Source organism: Photinus pyralis, unplaced genomic scaffold (assembly GCF_008802855.1).
Source record: "Photinus pyralis isolate 1611_PpyrPB1 unplaced genomic scaffold, Ppyr1.3 Ppyr1.4_LG1, whole genome shotgun sequence".
Lineage (NCBI taxonomy): Eukaryota > Metazoa > Arthropoda > Insecta > Coleoptera > Lampyridae > Photinus > Photinus pyralis.
The window spans coordinates 12,581,773-12,605,355 of NW_022170249.1; the positions used below are offsets into that span (position 1 = coordinate 12,581,773).

The 23,583-nt window shown below is 36.6% G+C and overlaps 1 protein-coding gene across 1 annotated transcript in view; it reads left to right on the plus strand.

Annotated features, from left to right (window-relative positions):
* The first annotated feature begins 1,750 nt into the window (after nucleotides 1-1,750).
* The window catches only part of LOC116159505 (probable JmjC domain-containing histone demethylation protein 2C), a 57,087-nt gene continuing 35,254 nt past the window's right edge, over nucleotides 1,751-23,583 (plus strand). The window contains exon 1 of the mRNA XM_031472484.1: nucleotides 1,751-1,944. The gene's annotated coding sequence lies outside the window, so the exon portion shown is untranslated. The remainder of the gene's footprint in view (nucleotides 1,945-23,583) is intronic.

A 23,583-nucleotide genomic window follows, 5' to 3' on the forward strand; every position in this document is an offset into this window, starting at 1 on the left:
CGCTTTTTGGTAATCAATGTAGCATGTTATTATATTCCTTCTATGTGTTTCTGCATATTTCATAACTGTACTGTCTATTATTACCTGTTCTTTGCAACCCTGACTATTCTTCCTGCACCCCTTCTGTTCCTCTGTCAAAATGTTGTGATGTGATATGTGTTTGTCTATTTTGAGTGTAATAAGTGATGATATAATCTTGTATAATGTTGGTAGACAAGTGATTGGTCTATAGTTTGCCGGATCTAGGGTGTTCTCATTTTTTGGTATAATGTATGTTTTACCTTGTGTTAGAAAATTTGGTAGTGTATGCGGTTCCTGGATTATTTGGTTAATATGTTTCGTTAGTTGTTGGTGTAGTGATGTGAATTGTTTATACCAGTAGTTGTGTATATGATCGATTCCCGGAGCCTTATTATTATTATTATTATTATTATGGTCGGTGTTTCTTGTGAGAACTCAGGTCTAGCCTGGTTAACTAATCGCACGGATTAAAATCAAGTAACGATCAGTGTCTGTGTCTGTGTCTGGTGAAGTTATGTAGGGTCCTAAAAAAAAAAAAAAATCACACATGGGCACAATAAGCCAACGCTATCAGGAAAGAGGAAAACAAACCAAAACAAAAATCATTTATTATTATTATTATTATTATTATTATTATTATTATTATTATTATTAATACATAGTAAATGATATGCATATAATTAGATACGCATTCAGTTGTGTAATGGCAATTGCCAAAACATCAAGGGAGGACGCTTTTTGGCGAGATCTTTCTCCGTTGTTCTTGTTCATAGAGAGCAGAATTTTCAGTACCTGTGACCTGTCAGATTCTGCAATGTACAAATTACGACCGCAAAATTGGAAAGTAAGAAATACATCTAAAAATAATTCCGAAATTAGCATTAAATTGCTATTTGGGATTACGCATTGTTTATTCTATAGAAAGATTAACTTTCAGTCTCTCTGAAGCATGTAATTGGTTCTCGATGTTTCTTTTAATGAAATCATTCCAGACTATTGACATATGTAAATGTAGATAAGAATTTATTCACGTTGCATTACCCTTGCATAATCATGGCGTGGTTGAAGTTTACGAATGGAATACGTAATTAGAAATGGGAAAACCTGAGCGGCATCTCTAATTTAGAAAATCGATCAAACCCACGTTCGTTTTTGTAAAAGAGACGCGGCGCAAATCAAGGTCACCACCAAATTATCTCCCACTTCGTCGCCATCGTCTAATTTACGATTATCAAATTGAGAAAAGTGGCTGCCAAGTGAGGATCAATGGTTGTACAAATTACGAACGTTCAAGGTTCGCTACCATATTCGATAAGCTGAGGACAGTCAACCGTGAACGAATAAATATGCATTTAATTACCTCTCCCATTTTTCATTGTTTGGTCGACTCCAATTTAAACAGAATATAGTTGTAGGTAGTACCTATTTCGGGCATTCTTCTTTGGGACTAAGATTGTGTGTGCACGTTTATTCATGGAAGTAACCCGGCTCGCATCGATCAGATTTTACACGCAAAATATTTAAGCACGCGATGTTTTATAATTGCGCAATTATTTCTGAAAGTAATAAAGATCTTATTCCCTAACCGCTAACGGACTGGGCATTCTTTTCTTATCGCCATAATGTTGCGTAAGAAACGTGAACGCCGCGCCGCGCCGTTCGATTCAATGAAGGTCACGCTCATGATGTTTAAGGAGTGTTCTAGCTAGACTGTAAACCTCGATGTATGTTGACCTTTTCTATCATTTTTCGTATTTGCAGGTTTTGGTTGAATATGACGATGTGGAATGGCATAGAAGAGAATGGATCAGTGTGTACAAAGAAGGCCTTTTTCACCTATTTCTTGTTGAACAAGGATTGTCCTGGGGCGATCGCACCGATCCTTTCGCAACGTCACAGGCTCAAGTGTTATGGCCTGCACTTGTAAGTATTTATATGTAAATGTAAAACTTTTCTAGCGCTTCCGTTTCTTAAACTATTGATCTTCCATAACAATGTCTGACCGCCTTCAGTCAAAGAGCAGTGGTTTTTTAGGCTTGAGTTAAAAGTTTTATAGGTAGGCTTTTGAAATTTGTGACTTGCTCTAAAAGAAGAATCGATGTAAAATGTTTTTTTCTACTACCTTTTAAAGAAATAGCATTTCACTTCCCGTTTGGAGGGGCGTAAGCTGCACTGTTCCACTATTAAGGAGGAAAAACTTACCATATACATACACTGTGTCCTATGTCTATCATTGACTCCGAAACCATAGACGATGGTCAAAATAGAGAAAAGATTCGCAATTAAAGGGTTATTAATTTATTATCATGCTTTAAAGAAAACCAGAAAATTCCAATTACTTCCGAAGATGTGCCAGAAAAACCGTAATTTGCCGATTTCGTTTTTATTTTCTTCTGTTATTTGCAGATACAAAAAAAATTTTTTTAAACATTTTCTCATTGCCACTTTTTGAGCTCTACAAGACAGTGTTGAGAGGTTTTTTCTCCGGAACGAAACATTGTATAGAAATACAACGTTTCGTTCCGGAGAAATCTTCATCAACTTTATTTTTTATAATATGAAATTACATTTTTTAAAAATATAATAACTTGTATTTGGTTCCAAATTCTAATCCGACATAAAATTCTACGTCTTTTTTAAAAACCAACACCGTTGAGAGATTTTTAATTTCGGAGAAATCATCATTAACTTTATTTTTTTTATATGGTCCGTAAAAAAAACATACTGCATTGAGTAGCATTTTTTATTATGAATACAACCATGTACCACACATAAAAAAACATATGCTGAAGACTGTTGGTTTCAACGGGATGGTGCACCTGCGCACAACGCCAGAATACCTATAGGACGTATTTTCCATTTACCAGGAAACTTCCAAAAGTCATTGCAAAGGAGTTTCGTTAAATGTCTGAAATAAAAGCAATTATAGGACAAAATAAGAGCAGCATACTATACAAAAAATTAAGAAAATATGAACAAGAATTGACAGAAAAATTAACACATTAAAAATCTAACTACACCTATGTGATTATTATTTTTATTTTTTTTTCGATAACGGTCGCAAATACGAAAAAATTACAAGAGAGCAAAAAGTTTCAAAATAAAGTAGAGAATTGATTTCTTATTTTACAATCTACCAACGGCGCACTGAAAAAAAATTGAAGGGGTGAAAATGGAACATGACGCCTAAAAATCACCATCCTGTGGATTCTCACTACCATTGACACGATCAATTATGTAAGCCCTTCAGAGTCACTTATATTGTAAATTTGAGCTAAATATCTCAAAAACCGCAGGAAATATAAAGAAAAACTTAAAAAATCCTAAAATTATAACACCCTGTAGATCGGTAACGAAGCTTTTACGGACCGATGTTCATATAAACGTTTAGTCATAAGATAAGTCAAACACTTAGCCCCTTCCACGCACATCATATTTAAGAACACGGCCCTGTATTGTATTATCATGGTCTAACAATAAATTAACAAGCTATGTAAAACTGGAATCTGTATTGTTGGTGGTCTAGGTCTATTTGCAATAACAATGATATCAATTTTATTAAAGAGGATCGAGCCTTAATCATCAGTTGAACTTTTGAGCATTTTAAAATTATTTTTAAAACATTATTTTAATATTTAAAAAAATGTGCTATTGTTCGCGTTTTGTCCGTCCGTCCGGAATTTTTTGCAATAGGTAGTCTATCTCACTCTACACCTTGAAGGTGTGTATACGCAGCCTTCAAATTTAATACGTACATACTGGTTAACTTTTACATACAACGACCAATGATTGTCATTGTCATTGATTTTACGCATGCCTCTAGTGGTGGTAAGTAAAACTTTTGCAAATGGGAAGGGAAGGGTAAACACGTTCAACCATTCTAATTGTAATGAATGGTCTCGTCGGAAGAAATTTATTTCTATACTATAAACCCGCAACTCCTTCTCAAGATCAGAGAGTGGTTGGTGATGGGGTTGTGTTAGAAACTTGTTATATGCGCCATGGTACTTCTAAGATTTCAACGAAAGGAATTAATTTACACTCACCGGTCTTCCTCCTTGGCTCGTCATACCTGAAGAGTCAGGGGAGAGTACTCACAAAGAGCGATTCAACTACAAGAGACATAACCAATGGCGTTGTCAAAATTGGTAAGTCCGAATGTCTCGAAATCGGTATCGGAAAAGAGTATTGGGTTATAAATCCGGAGGTCGGGTGTTCGAACCTGGGTTGAGGTGAATTTTTCATCTGTGGCGGAGATGGAAATTACCTTAGACCAGTTCCAAGCATTCTACCGGCTACTCCGAATTAGGTTTTCCTGCAGTTTTCCTAATTCGTAAGGTAAATACCGGAGTAGTATAGACCATCTTAAGACCTTCTGCAGAGGCACCTCTAAATAGCAGTATGCGGGTCACTCTGTAATTGGGCGCATGCCTGTTGAGGGCCCAAAACAAGAGAGGGATAATAAAATAAAATAAAATAAAAAAGGAATCATCTGGCACGATTGGCACGTGTGGACGAAACATATCTACTGGCGATGTGACAAGGAAGTGTTCAAGGAGTGTACCTACAAGAGGAAAATAGAATATTGCAGAGAATTTCTCCAAGGGATTGATCGTTCTTGCTTTGGCTGTTCGGTCGGTCGGTCGGCTGCAAAGGTTTTTAAAGTATGACTCTCGAAGGAATCATCGTATGATGCTTGGGTTTGAAGTTTGAAGCATGCTACTACAACTTAGTATCATGGGTTTGAAGTATTAGCTTTGTGTCACAATTCTTTGCATGCAGATTATAATTCAGCACAGAAAGTTTCCTTCATAATGAAACTGTAGCATAAAATGCGTTTGCTAATAAAACCTCGTTCCGTTACACAAAAACGCGCCAGCGCATAGAGCACTTTCCAACTTGTGTATTTTAAGTACCCTGTATTCATTTTTTAAACAGTTGCTATAAATGTTGTCTACAATTACATAGGAAAAAAAATTTTTGACGAAATTGAACATTTCTAAATTTAATAATTACATGGCTAACAGAATTAGTATTACATTGACGGCGGCGGAAGTTACAGGATATCATACAAAAAGTGAGACAACGAATGTCATAGCGATAGACGATTAGTTAAATTTCGGCGAATAACAAAAACTGGTCACGGGATTGATTGATAATTACGAACGCGATTTCCTTCCGAGTAATGTAGATTTTGGTTCATTTATCATCCGTGACAGCTAAAACGGCGATATAATACAATATAAACGACCATTAGGGTTGTGCTACACTACAATCATCTATCAAAAACAATAATTTAGTGACAATAATAATTACTTAAGCACAAAATGTGTTTAGTGTTTTTATTGGTTTTGCTTGCTAGTAGATTCATGATACTTGATTATAAAACTCAATCTGATCAAACTTCAAACTTGGCTATTTAGTTATTTTGCTTTAAATCTTTAGAAATAGATATCAAAAGGGGCAGTTTATTGTGAAGTGCAGTGCGAATCTGAACTATCCCCACTGGGTATAAACTATAAATTCATATCAAGAGGGTTACTAGAAAAGTTTCTGGATGGGTTCGAGAGAGGGCACGAGCTTATAAATAAAGATAGACTGCTGAATGCTGATCAAACAGTTGCATAGAGGTAGAAATGGGCCTAGCATGGGCGCGGCCATGATGTGCACGTTTTAGTTATTTTCTAGGAGAATTTTCCTATTGCTCAAGTTTTGAAACTATTGCAGCCTTGGAAAATGACATGTGTCACAGTAATTTATTTATGGCCGTATGTACCCAAGGATGCTATATAATATAAGGATTGCTCGATCCCTATACTTGTAATGTTGCCCGTGTTTAATTCATATGTGACGTCACCAACGGACCTGCTTGTCATAATTGACAGTTATAATTTGCTAAGTTGTCAACGTTTTTGCATTAGCGTTATAACTGTGTGTATAAGTGTATTGCAACAAAAATTTCCAGGAGCTCTTAAAATCTTACATAATATAAAATACAAATGAAAGTGGTGCACAAATCGAAAAATCAAAGCATGCGGTGCGTCTGGGTCCGCCAGTGACGTCACTACACGCGGCGAAAAAATTCATTGATCGAGCAAATCTAAGCGAGGCTTAGCGTAGCTTATAATTCATGGCAACGATTATTGAGACAATGGTTGCCATGGATTTTAAGCAACGCTTAAACTAAGCTCCGCTTAATTTTGTCGGTGCATACCAAGGTTAGAAAACCTGAGGTTAATGGTTGTTTATTAGTTGATTTGAATTTCGCGCCAAGTGAGTGCACATCATGGCTGCCCCCGTGTAGGTGTCATTTGTCAATTCAGCATTAAAAGTCCATCTTAATTTATAAGTTCGTGAAAGAGGGTCACATCAATATCTCTTTTATTTGGCGAGCTACAAAAAATGTGTCATAATATAATTTTAAGTATGACTTTACGATCATATCCGATCGCATATTGAAACTTCCGGTGTCACTTCCTGTTTAACCGCAAATCGATGTAACTCTTGTTTTTAAATTGCAATGCGTGCGTTTTTTTTAACATATTTGAAAAGAAGTTTGCTGTGCGTGATATACAAAAAAATGGAAACGATTCGTGATTCAATATTTAGACTTATAGTCCAGTCATTTAAGGCAAAAAATAAGGCCAACCTCGGAATGAGAGATAATAAGCTGCAAACCTTTATTTTGTCATTCTGAAAGTTGTCTCAAAAGTCACATAAAATCTCGTGTCCGCGTCTTAAGATATTCAAGGTCAAAGGTCTCAAAAATCGTTTTTTGCAAATATCTCATTTCCTATGGTTTTAATGCCATTTATACTTATTATAAAAAGTGTAGGGAATAAAATTATCTACAACTTTTACCTCAAACATTTTTGTATATACTCAACGGTTTTTGAGAAAAAGGACGGTGATCGCGCGGCGTTTAGTGGTTTACCGTGTAGTTCAAGGTCAACCGGAAGTCCAGATGAATTGCTTAACACAATATTTTGCAACTGCAAGAATGGTACAAGTTCACGCTGTGGATGCAGGAAATCGGGGTTGCAATGTTCTATAGCTTGCGGCCAATGTAATGTACAAGCAGCGTGCCTTAATGCTTCACCCTATCAAAGTGATCTCGATGAAGACAGTGCATTTGACCCCGAAATTCTGGAAGATCTGGAAACAAATGTCCTTGGACAACGATAATAGTATTGAATTGCAAATTTTCGACGGTGATGATGATGAAGAAGAAAATTAATACTCAAATATTACTAATTATAAGATTTGAAAAATTGGAACTTAAAAACTGCAAGTAAATGAATGCAATGCAATAGAACATCACAATATTATCATGATTAATTAATAAACAATGAAAATTATTTATAATTATATATTTTTTAACGATTTATAATCTTTATACGGCGTATTACCTACTTGGACTTACGGTTGACCTTGAATTACACTGTAATCCACTATGCGCCGCGCGCTCCCCGTTTGTTATCTCAAAAACCGTTGAGTATATAGAAAAATGTTTGGGGTAAAAGTTGTAGATAATTTTATTCCCTACACTTTTTATAATAGGTACAAATGGCATTAAAACCATAGGAAACGAGATATTTGCAAAAAAACGATTTTTGAGACCTTTGACCTTGAATATCTTAAGACGCGGACACGAGATTTTATGTGGCTTTTGAGACAACTTTCAGAATGACAAAATAAAGGTTTACAGAAGTTTATAGCTCATTATCTTCCATTCCGAGGTGAAACACTAATATGACTGGACTATTATCTCTAGCATGCTGTATATGAAATTGTCTGTGATCTTGTAAACTTGGCATAGTCCAATTTACAAGTAGGGCATTGGAAAGGCTGGCCGCGGCGGCAAGTCCCAGGGTACCCTCTTTTGGCAGCAACGTTTGAGAGTTGCAGACGATAATGGAGTCGGTAAGGGTGAAAACCTTGGATGAACGAAGAATTACTAAATATGGTGAGTAAGAAAAACTCCTTGTACAAAAGGGTTTTTAAATCGCCAAATAATAATGTGTTGATATCTGAATACAACATTTTTAGGAACAATGTTGCAAGTAAAATAAAAGAAACAAAAACCCTGTTTTATAAAACCATGTTTGAGTGTAATAAAAACGATCCCAAACGTCAATGGCGTACTGTAAAAGAACTAACAGGTGAAAATGTTAAGAAAAATATTACAATAAATCTCAGAGATAATGATAATTCAATAATCAATTGTCCAAAACAAGTAGCGTGTTCACTGAATAACTTCTTCTGTACGATAGCAGATGATCTAAGACAAAATATTGTCAAAGATAAGACAGACATGAACGGCGATATAGAAAAATTGTTGCAAAATAGTTTTTTGCATAACCAAAATAGACACTCTCTATTTCTTTATCCTACCGATAAGGCTGAAATAAAACAAATAATAAATTCTCTCGATAACCGTAAAGCTCCAGGATATGATAATATCACCCCAGTATTAGTAAAGAATATCAAGGAAAGTATTTTAGACCACCTCGAATATCTATTTAACAAAAGCATAAGCTCCGGGGAATTCCCGGCCGACTTTAAACATGCTATTGTGATCCCCCTATACAAGAAAGCAGACCGTTTATCACCTAACAATTATAGACCGATAGCTTTGTTGTCAATATTTTCAAAGATCCTAGAAAAAATTATTAAAGTAAGGCTTGTAAAATTCCTAGGAAATCAAAATTATTTTAGTTCCCGCCAATTTGGATTCAGAAACAAATTAAGCACGGAAGATGCATTATTAACATATATGGAGCAAGTATATAATGGTATTAACGAGGGCATGTACTGTGCAGGGCTTTTTGTAGATGTTATGAAAGCGTTCGACACGGTGGACCACTCGGTGCTTATGTCGCGGCTGGACAAGGCAGGCGTGCGCGGTGTTGCCTACCAGTGGTTCACTTCCTATCTCACTGGTCGCTCCCAATCAACCAAGGTCGAGGGGCAGATCAGCGAACCGGCGGCACTGCCACATGGTATACCGCAAGGTTCGGTACTCTCTGGCCCACTCTTCTTGATTTATGTCAACAGTTTGTGCAATGGAAACTTCAAAGGAAACTGGGTGGCATATGCTGACGATACAGCCTTGTTTTACAAAGCTGATAATTTTATGAGCATGAGTCCCAAAACCAAGTACATGATTTTTACCTTACAAAGGCAATATACTTTTACATCTCCTCTAAAGTATCATGAAATAAACTGTACGTCCCACGAATGTTTGTGCCCCGAGGTGGGGCAAGTTATAGTATTTTACATTATTAGCTAGGTAAGTGAGTTTTTACTGGCGATAGGAGAAGTTGACTAGCGAGCCGTTAGGCGAGCTTGTCATCTCCTAGAGCCAGTAAAAACTATTACCTGGCGTATAATGTACAATATTTTATTTGTTACTCATTTGTAAACGTAAATAATTAGTTCTTAAATTGATCTTGAAGAAATGTCTAAAATATCATGTGATCCATGTAACAGAGACTTCGCATTAATTCTGGCCAATGAAATTACTAGATTACTAACTTGTAAAATTTTTACAGGTCTGCTGTCAGTTTTACAAGTCAGTAGCGTTTAAACATGACGTTTACCCGTTTGCGTTTTGTCTTGTTAATCAACGTTTACAACTGAGTAACAAATAAAAGTAAAAAGGCTTAAATGTAGATTCCAGTTTAAGTTGGAAACAGCATATAGACTTTGTAAAATCTAAGTTAATTAAGTATATTAGAATTATGTACATGTTGAAACCCCTATGTAACACAGACTTGATGCGGACCATTTATTACGCTTTAGTTAACTCAAAGCTCGAATTATGGTTTGGCGATATGGGGAGGATGCTATTACACAAATATAAAACCTTTAATTATACTTCAGAAATGCTTTATTAGAATTATATGCAATAGGCAACGCTTCGAACACACGGATGGGCTATTTAAATTTACAAAAGTTTTACCAATACGAAATTTATACATTTTTAAAGTCCTTAAGATATTTTTTGTGAGAAGTGGAAATGAATTTAGCTTGACTAAACCACGAGTTCTTAGAAATATTAATGCACCAATCCCCAGACCAAATTCGACGACATTCAAAAAGTTTTACTTATATTTAGCCCCAACATTTTTTAATTATTTGCCTAGAGAAATACAAGAAATAAGGAATAGAAATAAATATCTGAGAGATTTGAAGAGTTTCCTACTAGAAAATGACGTTAGCAGGTTCTTTGATAATGTATGTTAGTAAATTAGTCTTATTATTTTATTATATTTTTTATTATAAATTTCTAATATGTTGGTATATACAGGGTGATTCCTATAGTACCTGCCACCGTTTGGGAGCGTGTAGGTGGTGCGTAGGGGAGTATTTTGATATAGGACACTTGGGGTCGGAAATCTAAAATAAGGGTGCCAGAGCCAAATTTACCTTCTGGAATTTCGCGCCTGTAGGTAGGCAACCCAACCGGCCGGCGGTGCACACGGAGCGATCTCAGGCGGCGATGTGTGGCTGACACTTGATCAGAATTTTGTTTAAACCCACGAAATCCCGTCTGCAACGACGCGTATCAAGTGAATAAACACTATGGCAATAGTATAATAATAGTTGGCTAGATGTAGGAAGTGCATTGAGAACAACGGTGGCCACGTTGAACACTTGTAAACGTTATTGCTTTTGACTGTCGTTTTCCCTCCTTCCCTCCCATGTCGCTTCCTCGCGCTAACTCGCTCTGCATCGCTCCGCGCGAAACGTCGGTCGGTTGGGTTGCCTACATACAGGCGTGAAATTCCAGAAGATAAATTTGGTTCTGGCGCCCTTATTTTAGATTTCCGACCCCAAGTGTCCTATATCAAAATACTCCCCTACGCACCACCTACACGCTCCCAAACGGTGGCAGGTACTATAGGAATCACCCTGTATAAGTTAGTCTGAAATTAGTTGCAGGGACATGTTAAGTTATCGCTCTTGTTGTGTGACCGGCCAGCCACTCCACTCCAAGCTCACAAATTATAGAATCATTGTAAAAAAATGCTCCGAACAGGTTTCGACCTTGGGACAATGAATTTATTGGTCCCAGATTGTTTTTATAGGCGATATTAAAGTGGCAGTACTGGATTCTATAAATGATTTTTTGTTAAAGTATTTGTTTTCATTAAATATGATTTGGTTCTATCACATAAGTGTAATACTTAATCCTGTACTGTCTTGTTCGTTTAAAGTGGATTAATAAATATATTTTTCATTTTTTCATTTTTTTTTCAAATCTCAAAAAATGAATTGTTGCTCGCGAATACGACATGGAAACTCTTTGATAATCTTTCCATCAGCAGAACTGTCACGCTATTTACACTGTGACAACTCTATGTCAAATGTACCTGTCAATGAAGATGATCCCAGGTGATGGAGTTCTACGCTATGAGGAATAATAGTAGGAACTCTGGAACCTACGCTATGATGAGTGGTAGGAAATGGGTACCTACGCTATGGAGAACGTAGGTAGGGAGAGTCTTCTTCGCTATGAGGAACTGAAGCAGACTGCCTTGCTGCCTTTTTGCTACCGATACACGCCTTTTATACCCTTTTTGTTTGGTGGTTTATGTCACTGTCAGCTAAAGAAATTTGCACATCGCAGTTAGCGGCAGTGTTCCCTCGCTCATCGCGGATTTGCCGGTTGATCGACAATAAAATGGATTTATCTGAAATATTTTCAATTGGATGGCACTTGCGGTTATACTTATACTCGTACTTGTTTATGGAACACCCTATATTTTAATTGCAAGATTGCGCAATGCCAACTTTCTTATTTATGGAGATATTGCTTTGAAATTTTAACCATAGAAAGACAAACATAGCGCAGGTAGCTATTGCCTTTTGTGAAGTAGCTACTGATCAATGCATGGAAAATGCGTTGAGTTACTCGCTATAGGGCGAAAACCTTTTTACTTGTTCTTATTTTGTTGTATTTCCCCTTTTTCAACCTTAGGAGGATTTTCCGATTTATAAAGCTTGTGGCGCCCTAGAGTAAGTAACCATAGCCGCCTTCGTCCTTCGACCTGCAACAACTGAGCTATCGGGTAGGGAACCGTTGTTGCACGTTTTTTACCGCGACAAATTACCCCAGCCCCTTTAGTGTTAATCTGAATCGCGAATAGGCTTAGATTAGGAAAGAGGAGAACTAATAAATATCCGATCAAGGGCAAATCTGCGCGTTGAAGCAAACTTTCGTGCGGCGCAGCGGCTATATTTTTCGTGGTCAAAAAAGTTTGTTTACATCTAAGAGAAGGAAAGAAAGGTTTATTCCGTCAGTTGTTTGTATTTTCAGTGAACATCTCATTATACATTAATTAAATGATGCAAATATTTGTAGAGCATTAAAATAGTATATTGAAAGACAAGTGTTACAATGCGACCTATTGTAATACGACTATCTTGTGGCACGAGTGGCGACGCGAAGCGTAGCCACGAGTGTCCGCAAGATAGGAGTATTACAATAAAGCATTGTAACACGCGTTTTTCATACTATTTTTTCTATTTCGGTGCTTTAATTTAATTAAAAAAATCATTATCAGAAACTATAGGGAACATTAGAACTAACATGTTTTATGTTGGGAACACTTTTTATGCCATTAAGTTTTAGGTTGGCAGCGTAGTAAGACTGACATTTTGAAGTTCAAACATGCAAGTACCCAACGAAGTACCTACTTGTACTAACTAGTAACTACCAACTTAAGAGATGAGTTACCAAAAAAAAAACGACTATAATCACTGTCTTTGTACAACTGTTTTCGGCCGAAAACAGTTGTACAAAATCATCATTGTGACACCGAAATAGAAAAAATATATTTGCTTTGAAACGTGCTTTTGTGTAAATGCGTGATCATGTTGGAATTATGGCGGGGGGGGGGGGGGCTATTTAGGTTTTTGAGAATGCTTAGCTCCCCCGAGCTCTCCTCTAATTGTGCCCATTTTAAGTATAAGAATTTGTAATTTCGAACAGAAAGCGAGTGGAACATTCAGAAACTTTAGAAAACTTTGTGGAACATTTTCGGAAAAAGGAAACAGGCGCCAGCAGCATTTATCGTCTGTACTTTCGCCGTAGAGTTTGGTGGAAACATCCTCTGGTACTGCGGACAAAATTGATTCTGTACCAGTGCTTTCCATCATGGCACAGATAAAATTTTATCTGTGATCATGCCAAAACAATTAATAGGCATGAAGGCAGGTGTCCTAAGTACTCGAAACCTCTAAAATGACAAGTTAATTACCTTATGGAAGTTCTCCAAATGAAACTTGAAACAACGATGTTAATATTAAAATGATGTATGCATGCCAGGCCAGTTAAACGTGTATCAAAAATGCTCATTAGCATTTAGCAACACCCCGTTAACCTTGACCAAGGTTACATTGTATTGGACAAAAAAGTTTTGTTGTGAATTATTCATTCCATCAATGTAACTAATCTTACATGCTTTACATTTTATATGGCAATTACGAATGCAAACATTGCTGTTTGCTTTTTACGTGACGCTACGCAAAGCTGGTGATATTCTAAATTCGTCTAAATTAACAAACGGGTTATCTGCTTTAATGCAATGACGTAATTACACTCGATAGCGTTATTTGTGTTTCATGTGCCGATAACGTTTCCTCGCATCTACTAATTTGGTTTTTGTGTTTTAGCACTTCAATAATTTTGATAATAATAATATTTTGATAACAGTCGGCATACCTAGTAGGTTACTCAAGTGATTTTAAAGACAAGTCACTTAAAAGGCGATAATTTGGTAATGTGACCCACATTCTTATATTTACCAATAAAACTTAACTGGTACATTACGACCCACTGAGTGTATCGTCCAATTAAATATTTAGACTGATTTTGTACTACCAGATAGTGTCATGAAGAATTTAACCCTGATGTATCTATCTGTCTTTAAAGTCATGACCCCTACAGTGTTTAATAAGTAATTACTAACATTTTAGATATTTCGTAGAAGCCATAACATATAAATAGATTGGAATACGCTTTCGAAATGACATTTCGTTATTGGACTCGCTTCCATTTGCGTGTTTTATAATTGTTTTTAAAAGAGCTCACGTCATTTTTTTCAATTATAGTTATAAACTGGATTTATAATTGTATTGTCCGTTCATGTCAACAAGCGTGCTTGGAAAGTGTTAGATTGATGTTAATTTAATTTAAATTCATTGTTAGTACAACTGGGGCATTACTAAAGCGGATTAAGTCGTACAATGAAACCGAGATCTTGATTCCCGTTAGAAGAGTTCGTGGCCAACGTAATCCTAATCCCATAAGCAAAGTACCTACATAATCTTTTGCTTTTGAGAGAGATGAAAAAGGGACGGTGTCGTTTTGGATTGCGCGCACAGAGCCCCATTTTCTTTTTTTAAGAATTACGGGCAGAAGAACCAAATCATTTATAATAAGTAATTACTACAATGGAGGTTAACTGCTTATTTATTCAATGCTGAAAAAAAATACAACAGAAACGTGTTATCAGAGAATGTGATCACTATCGATTTTACAGCACCATTTCCACAAGAATCTTATAAAATAAATGTCGACAGATGCAAGCTTATAAAAATGGCAAAACATAATATGCTAATAAGCTCCATAAACGGAGAGTTCTTGCCGATGCAACTAAGGAAGATAGAGCATCGATTAAATGGTGAGGAATTGCCGGTTTTTAAGTCGAATTTAATTCACTCTATGTTTTTTAGGAACAAATACACAACTATAGAAACTTAAATACGTGATTTATTTATTTACAATTAACTAACAATAAATCTAAACAGTCTTGAAATAGATTAATTTATAACAGTAGATAATTATTATTTATCACAATTTATATAACATAACACGAACGCATCGATGTTGGAACCAATTCGAAACACAATTCGATTTGCTTAAATAACAAACAACAATCTTTCGAGAGTGTTCTCCAAGACCCCGCTGGACCTAGCCCCCCCACCATTGTGAATCAATTTAAGAATTGTATCCAATTTAGGAGCTATTTAGGAGCTTTTCATATCGCAAGCTTAAAATTTTAGAGCTCGCTTTAATCACTAGGAATCGAACATTTCTTATGGGGTGGCCGAGTCTACTTGGACTCAGCCCCCCCACTGATTAGAATTAGTTTTTTCAAATTAAATTTTGTACTGGAATTACGAGCTATTTGAGCTTTCATTTACAAGTAATTTCGATTTTTGAGCGCCACCCTTAAAAGAGCAAATAGATATAATCTATGGGGCGGCCAGCTCCACTTGGACGTAGCCCCTCCTCTGTTATCGTTTACTTATTTCAAATTAATTTTTATGCATGAATTACGAGCTATTTAAGAGCTTTCATTTACAAGCAAATTCGATTTTTGAGCGCCACCCTTAAAAGAGCAAATATATATAATCGATGGGGCGGCCAGTAATTGCAATTTAAGAGCGTCACTCTTAAAAAGAGCAAATAGATGTCATTCTGGGAGCGGCCAGGTCTATTCTGGCGTACCCCTGATCTGCTTTTCTTTATTTATTACAAATTAATCTAGGTCCATGAATTACGAGCTGTTGAAAAGTTTTCATTTAATAAGTAAGCCTAATTTTGGACCTCCACCCTCAATATGTCAAATATTCAATCGTTGAGGGCGGCCAGGTCCATTTCACAGTAGCCTTACCTCTAAGCTACCGGTTAGTTGCATCAGCACGTACTCTCTGTGAGTTTTGTGTGCATTTGTTTGTGTAAAAACTAAAAAGTGAAAACTTGGGGTAGTCTTGAATGTTTTCTCATCAGTAGCTATAATCGGACTAATTTATCTCTTCTTTTGATCTATTACGGAATCCAGAAGCGTTTCTTTTTGTATCGTAACCTAGAGGGCCGAAGTAGATGCGTGGCTCAATAGATGATCAGCAACTACTGGCTCCAACTTCGGAGCACCGGGCGCCACATCGTAGTATTAAGTCGCCTCGTGTGCAGGGGGCTCGACGCGTGTGGACATTTCTTTCCCCCATACTCGTGGCACTCTTATGGCCCAAGAAAAAACAGAAAACACAACAAACTACTCCGAGAGCACCGATATTAAAGAGCCTAAAAAACTCTCCGGAGCGGCGCACCGGAAGCTAGTAAATGAGGCTCTCGGTAAGAGGACATATGGCGAATCAAAGCCTGGATCCTTGACATAGTCGACGCTTTTCCCCAATTTACGGAATGTCGCCACAAGGGAGAGCGCTGCTGATCACATGCGCAATCCATGGTATCGGTGAACTGCTTGAGGTCAGAGCTAGCGAGGGCAGCTCCAGGTGGGGGGGGGGGCGAGATTTTGATTCTTCGAAACGAAGACCGTAAGGGCACACGCCTCGATCCTCAAGTGGAACCTGAGAAGATCCCCAAAAGGATCGAAAGCCAAAATGCTGGAGAATAAATGATGCAGGCTACACCACAGTGTTGCCTTTACCGATGATATAGTGATTGTAGTACGTAGGGGATTTGAGGAGACAGTTCAGTCATCGAAGATGAGGGCTTGTCTGTTAATTCAACAGAAACAAACCTCATTAGCTTTTCTCACGTACAAAAGGGCCGACAAACCTAAAGGACGTTGTAATGTAGAGCACAGGTACTGAGAGAAGGTAAATACTTGGGCATCACGTTCGGCCAAGCGCCTAACTTCAAATTACAAATGGAAAAAATAGCGAAAACAACGTCACAAGGTCCCTGGATATACACTAAAATAATTATACCAGTTATTACGTTACGTATGCGTCACTGGTGTGGTAGAATCAGACCTTCAGCCAGAAGAACATACAGATACTGATCAAGCTGCAGCGTACAGCTTGCCTTAGAATTACGCGGACAATGATAACGTCCCGGGCAGTAGCTATGGAGACTATATGAACTGACCGCCACTACACCTGGTAATTATGGCAGAGGCATTCAGACGGACGTACTGGCTGAGAGTTAATGGAGAGGAGGAATCGTCAAGGGTGCATTCACTTAATCTTTGATGAAATACGTCGGTAGGATAACTGAGAGGATAACCAAAACAGTTTGTGATAAAAAAAAACTGTTTAAGATGATAATCCCCGCTCGATACGGATGGTAGGCAGGATAATACTAGTAAGGTAAAGCTGAATGGAATCGTGTATTACACAAATGGCTGAAAAACTACGGAGGGCACCGGCTGTGGAGTGTACGGAAGCAATTGACAGGGGTTCAGAATCTAGGACAAAATTATTTTAGTTTATTCTGTTTTTTTTTGAACGGAATGTGAATAAAGGCCATTATTATTATTATAAAAAGCAAACTTGCTCCAAGCCGAGGTATACGCAATCCTGACGGCAGTTGCTCAATTATATTAACAGAAAACCTTACTAAAAGGAAAATCTTTAGAGTAACATACAACAAAGCACTGATTTCAGAATTAGACTCATATGTAGTCGATTCAGGACTTTTCCTTGGATGCACACAAGTACTAAACGCACTAGGAAGCTGTGACACAGTCACAAGTGGAACTGGCCGACCCATCGATTATATCTATTTGCCTTTTTAAGCGTGGCGCTCAAAAATCGAATTTGCTTGTAAATGAAAGCACTTAAATAGCTCGTAATTCATGCATAAAAATTAATTTGTAATAAGTAAAAGATAACAGAGGAGGGGCTACGTCCAAGTGGAGCTGGCCGCCCCATCGATTACATCTATTTGCCCTTTTAAGAGTGGCGCTCAAAAATCGAAATTACTTGTAAATTAAAGCTCTTAAATAGCTCGTAATTCCAGTAGAAAATTTAATTTGAAAAAAGTAATTCTGATCAGTGGGGCGGCTGAGTCCAAGTAGACTCGGCCACCCCATAAGAAATGTTCGATTCCTAGTGATTAAAGCGAGCTCTAAAATTTTAAGCTTGCGATATGAAAAGCTCCTAAATAGCTCATAAATTGGATACCATTCTTAAATTGATTCACAATGGTGGAGGGGCTAGGTCCAGCGGGTTTTCTCCAAGTGCTCGCGAACGGTTTCGAATGTTTTAGCTATAACAAACACGGCATATTTCCCAGAAAGGAAGGACAACTTTCAACTTCGACAGCAAATATACCTGAAACAAAAAATGTGGTATAAAATATCAATCATACCAATGTCTTGAGGTAGAAACAAATTTCAAAATCCGAAAGTCCATATCGTAGTAAAACCGTTTTATTCTATTGTGATTGAATCAAAAACGCATTTTTTTTTCTTTAACCATAACCATATTATCATCGTAGTTGGCGGTTTACAAATGTTGTACTAGACATACGGACCGTGGTACTAGACAGCATCACGGTCACATTATGTATTTTTTCTCGTAAATGCGAAAATATCGCTTTCTATACATAGAGTAGTGTTCTAATCAGCATAATAACAATTCAGATACTATACATCTGAGGCATATTTCAATCAATACCCAGAGAGACGTCAACCTCATAAATCGATTTTTATGAGATTTGACCAATTATGAAGCATTTGAGAAGCCGAGGCGCAAATATTATTTGATTAGTGATTCGGAGGAAGTAACTGTTGGTGTTCTTGAAACCGTAGTAACTAACACGCCAAATCGAAACCGAATCCGGGATATCTAGGGATAATCGCCTTGTTTTGTTTTGATTTATTGTAAACACAGGGGTCAGTTGATCGAAGACGCATATTGAACTTACGCGAGAAGGCGAGCCGGCCGCCTTTTGTAGTGTATTTGATTGGATAATGTTAACAGAGTGAGAAAGAAACAGTATCGAAAAGTTGAAAGACGGAAATAAATACGCGTAGCAGACGAAAAACGGGGCTTTATAATTAAGCTTTTTGGTTAGCATTTTTCAAATACCCGATAAAGTGAGGTTATCCACCACCAAAAAGTCACTTTGGCATTTAAAATTACAACAAAACCAGTTTGTGTTTTGTGCGTCAATTACAGAAAATCTCAGTTATGACAGAATGTTAGGATTATTTTCTTTTAATTTGAATTTGTTTCAATCGATCGCACGTGCGTGGTACTTTGTTATAGGCTCTGAGTGCACATCGTTCTTACAGCTTTATTCATTGATTTTTGTCGATAAATTTATGTCGTGTGTAAATAATCAGCCCAAATTACGGCGCGGGGTATAAGAGTTCTCATGATACATTTTCTTTTCGTGCCCAGGATTATGTTAGCGTTAGCTGTTTCTCGTATTAACAAAATTTAAATCTTTATCGAGATTTTTGTTATAGGACATGCTGGATGTGCTTTGGGAAATTTTATAGTCAACATAGTCAAGAATTGTGATGTAGTTTTAGTTTTTTTTTAGCTAGCTGAACAGATGTTTATGTGGATGATTTAGTGACCGTTTGCCATTACTTACAGTATATAGTGCAAAAAACACAAATTCAGGCCTTATATCGTACCTACGTAAAGAACAACTGTTGCTGACTGATTTTTAGCGAAGAATCGAATTTTTTCATTGGTATCTTCAACAATTTCGACGAGATCCATTCTTCTACAGAAATATTATTTGGACAGATGAGGCCCATATTACTAGTGCTGGAAATTTGTAATGGGTAGTTACAAAATCAGAACTGAAAATACCCGCTCGTACTAAATTTTGTTTTAAGGTAATGATACTTTCTCACAAGAATTATTCCGGCTCAGTATACCGGAAATTTTTTAAAACAAATTTTCTAGAAGAATGGACTTTTTCATGATTGATAAAATTAAAATTGTCGCACTTCTGTCATAAACTATTAAAAATAAATACAAAATCTACTTTTTGATCTCTACAAGACGGCGTTAAGAAATTTTCCATGCAATGTTTCGTTTCGGAGAAATCATCATCAACTTTATTTTTTATATGACCCGGAAAAAAAGTGCATACTGTATTGAGTATCATTTTTTATTACGAATACAACGATTTACGACACAAAAAACAAAAGTTGGAAACTGTTGGTTTCAACAGGATGGTGCACCCGCGCACAACGCCCTAATCGTGCAAGACCTGTCGGACAAATTTCCTGGAAAGTGGAAAATTTGTCGCCAATGGATTGTTGTTACTGTGATTTGTGTATTGGGGAATAGTTATTTACATATGAGTATGGTAAATCAAGGTTTACGTTAACGAGTGAGATGTTTACTGCCGAAGCGTAGCTGAGGCAGGAATTTCGAAACGAGTAACGTAAGCTGATTTGACATACAAGTAATGTAAAACATTTTATGTCTTACTAACCTATAATAGCACATTTTATATCTGTGATACGCGGGCATAAAGTACCACTTTATGCCCTAGGGCATTAAGTAGCACCATAGTAACTCATTTATACTTAATGACAAAACAAACAATATTTGCAGGTCATTGAAAATTAGAAACGTCAATTATTGATTGTCAATATTTACTAAACCACAAGATTGGCTTTATTTCGTATAGTTTCTGGAACTTCTTCCTCATTCACGATGAATTGAATTATTTAAAATTACGTTTGACGTTTGGATGGTTTCAATCACATTAACAAATTCGAACCACGCATACTCGATCAAACATAATGAATTATTTTGTAAACGAATTTTGACGAAGAAAACTATTTGTAAAACATAAAATTGTGTATGTACCACGGGCATAAACTGATGTTTATACTCTCGGGCGACTAAAAAGCTCTCGGGCCATAGGCCCTCGAGCTTTTAACTCGTCGCCCTCGAGAATATAAACATTGCTATTATGCCCTTAATACATAAATAACTATTATCCAACACCTCTATGTTATCCAGTCATTATCATGACGAAATTAAACGAGTAAGGTATAATATAACCCACTAATGAGTTATGGACGTAAAATAACTCACTAGCAAGATAAAGTACAGGAACATTCTTTTATTAATTATTCTTCAAACTGGCGGAACTCTTTGTCGTAATTGTATTTAGATTTTCTTGGCAGCAAACTAAGACATGCTGCCTCAGCCTGTTTCATTACTTCTTCAGGAACAAAAAGGGGTTCTTGCAAATCTGCCATTATTCAGAAAATTTTCTGACTAAATTTTTTGTTGTTTATTATTCCCCATAGCAACGAATTATTGCTTTTGTATTCCATGCACCCTAGCTTTTCGCGGAACACGCAGTTTTTAAGATTTCCACGTTTTAAACCAGCTTGAGGAGGTGTTGGATAAAGTTTTGTATGATGCACGTGTGTTAATTACAAATAAGTCACTTGAGAAAATAACCCCACTCGGCCTGACGGCCTCGTGGGCTTACTTTTTTCTCGCGTGACTTATTTGTAATATAACACACTTATACGATAAATAACTATTATTTCATACTGCTCTATTTCTATTAAAATACCATTTTGATTAGAATGTTGTAGGTACACATTAAAATAAAAGCAAAAGTCGATCACTTGATTTGTTTGATCTGACAGTAGTTTGACAAATATCAATGCATACGTTTAGATGGATGTCAGTTCGGTTGCTAGGCAAAATTTCCAGTCTGGTAAAAATTTTCAGTCTGGTAAAATACGATTTACCAGACTCAAATCAGTCTGGGAAAGCGGCGATTACTAGATAGTATGAAATAAAAACTATAACCGGTAATGCATTAAAAAAAAATACAACAATTTTAACTCCCAATTCAATCTGTCTGCAGTTATTTTGTATCACGCGGTATACTAACTTAACGCTTTCTTGGCCAAATAATGATTGGTTATTCTTATCCCCTTTCACTAACAATTTACAAATCTTACTAATGCATTCAACTCAGCTGGAGCCGCTGGAGGAGACTTTATGTAAACTGAATTCTAAAGGAAACGGTTACTTTCCTCTAGCTAGATGAGTCCACACATGATAAACTCTGCTAATAAATAACAGCTCAGCAACGCTTGATACACAGAGCAAATAAAACGCACAAACCAATTTACTTTCAAGAAGCCCCCAGGTACATTTTCTTGCTTTCAAGTGGAATCGAGTCGTTTTACGCATAGTGCTATTCCGTGATATTTTGAAACGGATATTGATATTCTCTTGTGGTAATCCTTAGTATTCTCTGGTAAACTCGAGGTACTCTTTTAGTGTCAGAACGTAAAAGAGTACCGTAGGCATATAGCATATCGAAAGAATTTAAAGAAAGCAGATATCAGGTAGATCCGTGAAAGAATACCAAATCTCCAGCTCAACGATTCACAAAAAATTTAAAATTTCGATGAAGTGAATAACCCAGGTGAAGTTAGTTCGAGTGAACAAGTTTACTGCTGTTGTTCAGATATATCAGCCTTAAAATAAATTAAACAAATATAGCAAACGAGCTCCTGGGTATGGCTATAGCATGTGCAAAACCAAATTTTAAACCTGATGCTAGTTTTGCTTTTATTTACAGTGTATATGTATGAAATTTCATTTGAATGCCTCCATAAATAAGCTGCGCATGCGCAAAACCAAATTTTGAAACTGATGTTAAATTTTCTTTTATTCCAAGTGGTTATGTACCAAATTTCATTTAAATCCCCTTATAAATCAGAAAGTTGGCACTGCGCATGCGCAAAACGAAATTTTGAAACTGGCGTAAAATTTGGTTTTATTCCAAGTGCCTATGTATCGAATTTTATTTAAATCCCTCCATAAATAAGAAAGTTTGCAATTCGGTCTGTAAATGGTCGAGATGCGCAAAGGGCACTATGAATGCTGATCGATTAGGTTCAACTTTTGGAATTGTGTTTTATATGGCTAAAGCTATGCGCATATTGAATTTCATGCATTCGGTTCATAACTAACGGAGATGTCAAAAGGGTAGTTTTGTTTTGTTGAAAAAAAATGTGCACGATAACTATTTCTTGGTAGATCCCTATGAAATTTAGCAATAGCTTCCGACTGCCATCAGCATTATTTGTGGTTTTACAATTACCTTACCTGTCATATTTACAATGAATAAAAATAGATCTGAATTATGACAAATAAAAATCGAGGAAAACTTCATGTTAAGCTTTGTTTATTGGAAATTAATTTTATGAATCATGCACACAAATAAATCATTTTCAACCCACATTCTCTCCGCTCGAGCAGTCGTGACGGGTGTGTTGTTCACGACTTTTGTTTTGATCCTAAATCATGACCTTCCAAACAATGACAGGTAAAATTTAAATACCAATTAATGGAAATTGGGATAGACGAATGAGTGCGTACTTTTTTTTTATTGTACATTGTTTCGGCTTTCCCAAACTTTGTTATTTAATCGACGATTACTCTGCATGGGCGACTATGTAATTGGACGATTACTATAAACACAAATTTGAATTGCTAATTAGAAACCAAAATTGTTAAATTGTATTTAGACGTCCAAATCAATTACGGAGACGGATGGTTGCAGAATTTCTTTTAACCTTTGTAATTCAATATATAGTCGGATTATGTGGCGTTTCTAAAACACGTGAACTGGGAAACGATACGCAGGTTACGAGGGTTCGCGGAACGAAGGAAAGGCAAGAGGAATATTTATAGTTGACATATGCTGAAATATTCTCAGTCTCTCGTTTGGTCCTTTTGTTTGGAAAGGTTCTAGGTCATAACGGTCAATTTAACACTTGA